An 8801-nucleotide genomic window follows, 5' to 3' on the forward strand; every position below is an offset into this window, starting at 1 on the left:
GAGGATAGAAGGCCTTTAGAGAAAAGAGAAACTGTGATCAGGGGATTCTTTATGACAAGCTGGAGACCTAAGTCAGGGTAAGCTCATGGGAGGAGATGAAAGGGACTTTAGCAGAGAATCTTAGTAGTAAAGGCCATAGAGGATGAAGAAGAAACCCTCTAACTAGACAAGTCCCCTCCAAGAGGGAGGGGAACACCTATCCACCCACAAAAAAACTTTGTAACAAAATTCACCCTGCAGGTAGAGCAAAGATGGAGGGAATGTGCAACCAATGCCTGGCTCAACCTAAGACACAACCCATGGGAGAGAACCAACCCCTGACACTATTAATGATACTCTTCTATGCTTGCAGACAGGAGTCTAGGAGAGTTGTACTCTGGGAGGCTCCCAGCAGCAGCACCTCGAAACAGATACTGAGATTCACAGCCATACATTGTGCAATACATAGGGAGTCTTGTGGAAAAGTATAGAGAAGGAGAAAAGAACCTGAAGGTGACAGGAGCTTCACAAGAAGACCAACAGATTCCACTAAGCACAGCCCAGAAAGGCCTACCGAGACTGAAGCACTGACCAAGGACCTTGCACGGTCGGTCTGGACCTAGGCCTCCTACAAAGAGATGTAGCTGATGGGTAGCTCAGGCTTAATGTGCGTACTCTAGTAAGGGGAGCAGGGCTATCTCTGACATGGACTCTTTTGACAGATTTTGGTCACTTCCCTCCTCCCATCCCCTGGCAGGACTGTCTTGCAAGGCTGCAGGGGAAGAGGATAAGTTCCATTCTGAAAGCACTTGATGAGATGAGGTGTATAGGAAGGGAGGCTCCCATTTTCTGAGGAATAGGGGAGGCGGGATGGAGGAGAGAAAAGAAGGGTAAGACCAGAAGATGAAGAGGGATATAAAGTCAATGAAGGAATGAATTAAAAAATATTAGTATGAACTAAAATTATCAGTATGCATCTAAAAAAAAAAAAAAACCAAACTGGTTTTTCCTACCTATTATGGCTTTTTAAAAAATCTTAAAGCAACACAACTTTGGAGTTGTTTTGTTTTCGAGGAGGGTTTGTGCCTCTACCTGGGACTTTTCTCAGTTTAGTTTAGATTTTATGCTCAATCTCTGGTATTCCATTATGTTTGAGGCCATTATGGTGTGTGTGTGTGTGTGTGTGTGTGTGTGTGTGTGTGTGTGTGTGTGTGTGTTTGTGTCTGTCTGTCTGTCTGTCTGTCTGTCAACAGGTCATCCAGCTCCTTCCTCCTAGAATAATGACTCATGAGACTCAAAATATTTTTTACAAATACCTACTCCATATAGCTATGTTCTCCTCTGACTACTTTATAATTTTAAGTAATACATTTATTACTAATCTACATTTTGCCACCATGCATCTGTACTCCTTCTATCTATCTAAAGTGAATCTTCCATGCCTGGCTCTATCCCAGAATCCTTTCTTCCTGCCAGATGTTCTACCCCGTATTTTCTGCCTCAGCTATAGGCCATAGATGTTTTAATTGACAGGGAAAGTTTCTATACAGATACACGTTATCATCTAAAAAAAAAACTTTATAGAATTCAATGAAAACGAATACACAACATAAAAAATGTGTGGGACACAGTGAAAAGAGTGTTAAGATTAAAGTTCATAGCACTAAGTACCTTCACAAAGAAATTATAGATAGAGATCTCGTACTAACATCTTAACAGCACACTTGAAAGCTCTAGAACAAAAAGAATCAAGCACACCCAAAAGGAGTAGAAGGCATGAAATAATTAAACAGACAGCTGAAATAAATGAAACAAAGACAAAGAGAACAATACACAGAATCAATGAAATAATGAGTTGATTCATTGAAAAAATAAACAAGAAGGAAAACCCTTATCTAAGCTTACTAAAATACACAGAGAGAATATCTGTATTAACAAAATCAGAAAGGAAAAGGGGGTCATAATAACAGACATTGGGAAAGTCCAAAGAATCATTAGGGCATACTTTAAAAACCTGTACTCCACAAAATTTAAAACTCTAAAAGAAGTAAACCAATTTCTTGGTAGATATCACTTACCAAAGTTAAATCAAGATCAGATAAACAACTTATATAGACTAGATGTATATGGCCTACAAAAATAAAATGAGTCATTAAAACTCTCCCAAACATAACAAAACAAAAAAGCTGAGGGACAGAAAGTTTTAGCACAGATTCTACCAGATTTTGAAAGAAGAGACAGTACCAACACTTGTCTATTTTTCCCACAAAATAGAAGCAGAAGGATAATTGCATAATTCATTTTATGAGACCACAGTTACTCTGATACCCAAGATCACACAAAGATTCAACAAAGAAAGATAATTTCAGACCAATTTTACTCATGAACATTGATGCAGAAATACACAATAAAATCTTTGCTAACAAAATACAAGAACACATCAAAAACATCATCCACTATGATCAAGTAGTCTTCATTCCAGAGATGCAGGGATGGTTCAACAATTAATCTATCAGTGTAATGCACTGTATGAACAAACTGAAAGAAAAAAAAACTGACATGATTATCTTACTAGATGCCAATGCCCCTTCATGATAAAGATAAAAGTCTTGGAGTGATCAGGGATAAAAGGTACATATCTAAGCATAACAAAGGCAATTTATAGCAATCCTATAGCCAACATCAAATCAAATGGAGAGATATTCAAAACAATTGCACTGAAATCAAGATCAAGACAAGGCTGTACACTTTCACCAAATATAGTCAATATAGTACTTGAAGTTCTATTTAAAGAAGTAAAACTGAGGATCCAAGATGGTTGCACCAATCACACACCAATCAGCAGCACAGTAGTGATTTCACAACAACTGAAGGACCAAACTGTGGGCTCCAAAACCCCAGTGCTGATGTTTCCACATGGTATGGATACAGATGGGTCCATCCTAGTATCACCCAGCTAATCCATGAAGAAGTGGGCATGGTCTCCAGCATCTAGCCACATGCCATCAACACATAATACACTGTTCTCAGTGTCTCAGACTGAACTGTGGGCCACAAAACACCAGTGTCTGAGAATCCTAGCACAGAGGAGACCTCACAGTGTAGAACATAAGAGGATCTGCCACCAAGTCACCTGGATAATCCATAGAAAATTACTTGGTCTGACCTCAAGTCACCTGGATGATTCACAGAAAGGTTACCCTGATCCTCACAGGCACCAGGTCTCAGACTATAGAGACTCTCCTACAAGTTTCTCTCAATGTCTATAGAAGAGCACCAGAAATGATCACACAATGCCAGAGACAGACAGATGGCTAAAGGCCAGCATAAAAATCACAAGCAACAAAATCCAAAGCAATATGGCATCTCTAGAGCCAAGTTGTCCTAAAACAATCACCCTTGACACTCTAACACAACTGAAACACAAGAAAATGACCTCAATGATCATTATGGAAATGATAATAGAGGAAAACAAAGATATGTAAAGACATGTAAGAAGACAAAGTCAAACAGATTGAAGCCCTTAGAGAGGCCAGAGAGATGCCTCTAGAGAGGAAATGAAGAAATCATTAGTAGAAATCCAGGAAAATGCAAACAATGAGGTGAAGGAAATCAATAAAATGGTTCAAGATTGGAAGATTAAAATGGAAACAATAACAACAACACACACTGAATAATCCCTGGAAAGAGAAAACTTAGAAAAGAAAACAGGAAATACAGAAGTAACCATCATCAACAGAATACAAGAGATGGAGAAAACAATCTCAGGCATAGAAGGTACAAAGGAAGAATTTGATGCAACCATAAAATATAATGGCAAATCTAAAAAATTCCTAGCAGAAAACAGCAAAGAAATCGAGAACACATGAAAAGACGAAACGTAAGAATAATTGGAATTGAGGAAAGAGAAGATGCCCAGTTCCAATGGCCAAAAAATGTTTTCTACAAAATAGTAGAAGAAATTTCCCACAATTTAAAGAAAGAGATGCCTATAAGCATACAAAGGCCTACAGAACACCAAATAGTGTAAACCAGAAAAGAAAATAATCCCTCCACATTATAATTAAAACACTAAACCCACAGAATAAAGAAAAAATATTAAAAGCTTTAGGGGAGAAATACCAAGTGACATACAATGATAAATCTATCAAAATCACTCCCACTTATCAGTGAAGATCATAAATACCAGAAGGACCTGGACAGATGTCTTGTAAACCATAAGAGACAATAGATGCCAGGTCAGACTACTATACCCAACAAAACTTACAATTGTCATAGATGGAGAAAACAAGATATTCCATTAAAAACAAATTTAAAGAGTATCTACACACAAATTCAGAAGATACTAGAATGAAAACTACAAACCAAGGAGGTTAACTATGCTCAGAAAAACACAAGAAATAGCTAACATCACTTCAGGAAAACAAAAATTAGACAAACACACAAACACACTACCACAACCAACATCAAAATGAAAGGATCTAACAGTCACTGGTCATTAATCTCTCTCAACATCAATGGACTCAACTCTGCAATAAAAATACTAAGACTAACAGAATGGCATGGTGTTGGCATAGAAATAGGCTGGCTGATCAATGAAAAGAATCGAAGACTCAGAAATGAACTCATACAACTATGGACACTTGATTTTTGACAAAGAAGCCAAAACCATACAGCATCTTCAACACATGGTGCTGGTCCAACTGGATGTCCACATACAGAAAAATGAAAACAACCATATATATCTCCCTGCACAAAATTGAAGTCCCAATGGATTACAGACCTCAACATAAAACCAGACACACTAAATCTGTTAGAAGAAAAAGTGGGGGAAGAGCCTTGATCTAATTGGCCTAGGAGACAACTTCCTGAATAGAACACTAACAGTTCAGGCCCTAAGATCAGTCATTAATAAATGGGACCTAATGAAACAGACAAGCTTCTGTAAAGCAAAGGGAACTGTTACCAGAACAAAATGAGAACCTACAGACTGAGAAAATATCTTCCATGTACAGCCATCAGAATGGCTAAGATAAAAAACTCACATAACAGCATGTGCTGGTGAGGGTTTGGAGCAAGGGGAAACACTCTTCCATTGCTGGTGGGAGTGGAAATGTGTGCAACCACTTTGGAAATCAATCCAGCACTTACTCAGAAAACTGGGAATAGCATTACCTCAAGACTCAGCTTTACAACTCCTGGGCACATACACAAAAGATGCTCCACCGAACAAGTACATTTGTTCAACCATGTTTATAGCAGCTTTATTCAAAAAAACAAGAATCTGGAAACAACCTAGATGTCTGTCTACTGAAGAATGGATAAAGTATCTGTGGTACATTTACACAGTGGAATACTACTCAGCTATAAAAAACAAGGACATCTTGAAAATTTCTGGCAAATAGATGGAACTGAGTGAGATAACCAGACCCAGAAAGATTTTCATGGTATATACTCACTTATAGATGGATATTATCCCAAGATAGATGTCCTCTGAGAGATTCTATCCAGTGGAGTATTGGAACAGATGCTGGGACTTGCATAAGGACTCTGGCATGAATACTGAGAGTCATTTGGAAGAATGAGGGAATGAAGTCCCCTGAGGGATCAGGAGTTCCACAAGGGACCACCAAGGCTCATGATCTGGACCCAGGGGTTCTGTAATTTGATGCAGCAACCAAGGACAATGCATGCAGAGAACCTCGACCCCCTGTTCACATGTAGCCAATGGGCCACTAATTCTCCACATGGTGGTGGTGGTGGTGGGTGGGGCAGGGACTAACTCTGACATGAACTCTGGTGCCAGAAATTTATCACTTCCCTTTGGCAGGGCTGCCTGGCTGGCAAACAGATGAAAAGAATACAGGCTATCCTGATGAGATCTTATAGGCTGTGGTCACATGGTGGGGAGGTGGGTTACCCTGCCAGAGGACTAGGGGAGAAGAATAGGATAGAAGAGGGAGGGAAGGTGGGAGAGTGGGAACAGGAAGATACAAACCAGATGAAGGGTTAATAATGAGGGTGAAATGTGAATAAATTATTTAAAAAATAAAAAATAAAAAAAGAAATAAGATGATGGAGATCAAGAAGATACAAGTTAGAAAGGAAGAAGTCAAAGTATAACTAATTGTGGGTTATATGATAGTATAAATAATTGAAGGTAAATGTTCTACCAGACAATTCCGTCAGTAAAGTGGCTGAGCACAATATTAACTAAAATAAATCAGTAGGCCACTTGTATACAAAAAACAAACTTCCTCAAAAATAAATTGGGGAAACAACACCTTTGACAATATCCACAGGCAATATTAAATATCTTGGGTAACTCCAATGAGTCAAGTGAAAGACATGTATGGCAAGAAATTCAAGTCTTTGAAGAAAGAAATTAAAGAAGATATCAGAAGATGGAAAGAGTTTCCATACACATCATGAGTATGATTACGATTAACATAGTTAAAATGGGCATCCACATCAAAACTCCGACTCAATCCTTTACAGACTTTGAAAGAATAATACTTAACTTCATATGGGAAAACAAAACACTCAGGATAGCTAAAACAATACTGTACAAGAAAAGAACTTCCAGAGGCATCACATTCAGGATTCCAAGGTCTACTACAGAGCTTTAGTGATAAAAACTGTATAGAATTGGCATAAAAGCAGATAAGTTGATCAATGGAATTGAATGAAGGACTGAGATGCAAATCTGAACACCTATGGATGACTGATTTTTTTATATAGAAGCTAGAAGTATAAACTGGAAAAAAGAAAGCATCTTCAACAAACAATTTTTTTTCTATCTGAATTTTAGCATGTAGAAAAAAAAAATCTAGATAGGTCCATATCTATCACCCTGCAGAATATTCAATTCCACATGGATTAATGATCCCAACACAAAACCAGATGAACTGAATGTGATAGAAAAGAAAGTGGAGAATAGGCTTGAATGCATTGGCACAGGAGATAACTTCCTAAACAGAACACCAATAGATCAGGCTCTAAGACCAACAATTAAATAATGGGACCTCATGAAACTGAAATACTTCTGTAAGTCCAAGGGCACCACCATAGAGACAAAGCAGTGGCCCAAAATATGGAAAGGAATTTTCACCACTCCATATTTGACACAGCTCTAATGTCCAAAATATATAAAAACTCAAGAGACTAGACATTGACAAACTAAATAATGCAATTAAAAATGAGGTACAGATCTAAACAAAAACAATTTCAACAGCAGACTCTCAAGTGGCTGAGAAACACTTAAGAAATGTTCAACACCTTTAGCCTCCAGAGAAATATAAATCAAAACAATTCTGAGATTCCATCTTACACCCATCAGAATGACTAAGATCAAAAACACAAGTGACAGTTCATGCTGGCAAAGATGTGGAGCAAGGGGAACACTCCTCTGTCCCTTGTGAGAGTGCAAACTTGTACATCCACTATGGAAATCAATATGGTGCTGTCTCAGAAAAATGAGAACTGATCTACCTCAAACCCCAGGAGGTATACCACTCCTGGGCATATCTCCAAAGGACACTACATCCTACCACAAGGACACGTGCTCAACTACATTCATAACAGCTTTATTCATAATAGCCAGAAACTGGAAACAATCTAGAAGACCATAAACTGAATAATGGTAAAAGAAACGTGGTACATTTACACAATGAAATATTACTCAGCTGTTTAACATAAATGACATGATGAAATTTGTAAGAAAGTGGACTAGGGAAAAAACTATCCTGACTGAGGCAATGCAAACCCAGAAAGACAAACATAGCATATACTCTCTTATGAGTCAATATTAGCTACATAGCAAAAGATAACCATGCTACAATCCACAGACCCAGAGAAGCTAAGTAACAGGAAGGGCTTAAGGAGGTGTGCATGATCTCCCTGGGAAGGGAAATAGGATAGATATTGCACATGGACTGAGGGTGTGTTTGATATCACTGAGAAGCGTGCACCCTGCAGAGGGAAGATGTATGAGGGTGGTGCGGGGAAGCAGGGCAAGAGGAGAAGAAGGAGGGAAAACTGTGTTTTGAATGTATCATATGAGAATAGAATAAAAAAGAAAAGGGAAGACCCTTATTTCAAATGAAAAAATATTAATATCCCATCTCTTTAGATTTTCTCAGAATTTGGATATGGTTTTATTAAAATGGCCAAGGAATCTACCAAAAATTGATATTGAAGCTTATAACACTTAAAAATCTAATCACTTATAAAACTGAATTATTGATCACAGATAAATATCAATACTTAATTTGGTACATCTTAAAATGACCAACTGGTTGATGAGTTCTTTTTAGCAAGCAGTACCGTTTTTATTTTGGGTGTTTGTTTGTTCATTTGTTTTATTTTGTTGTTGTTGTTGTTCTGGGGGCTTTTTGTTTGTTTGTTTTTTACTTGCTTTGGTTTGTTTCTTCCTATAAGAGTGTTTTCTTCAGATATTTATTTTTTGGTTTGGGGATATGGCTCACTTGGTAGAGTGCTTGCATGCCATGGAGGAAACCCAGTTTTCATTCTTCAGTGTCGCATAAGATTTGGGCACATTGGCACAGGCCTATAATCACAGCTTGGAAGATGGAGCTGGGAAGATCAGAAGTTCAAGTTCATCCTCAACTCTAAAGTGAGTTCAAGACCAACCTGAGCTACATAAAACTCTCTCCCCAAAACTAATAGTGATTTTAAAATTTCTTGTTGCTTACATGAACAACTATCATGAGTTCAAGAAGCAGTCTGCTATAGTGGTGTGTCATGTCATATAGACAGAAGGGCAGGAAACTGAATGCATTTCTAGGTTGAATTTGATTTAA

The sequence above is a fragment of the Acomys minous genome (assembly GCF_964271855.1).
Source record: "Acomys minous genome assembly, chromosome: 1".
Taxonomy (NCBI): Eukaryota; Metazoa; Chordata; class Mammalia; order Rodentia; family Muridae; genus Acomys; species Acomys minous.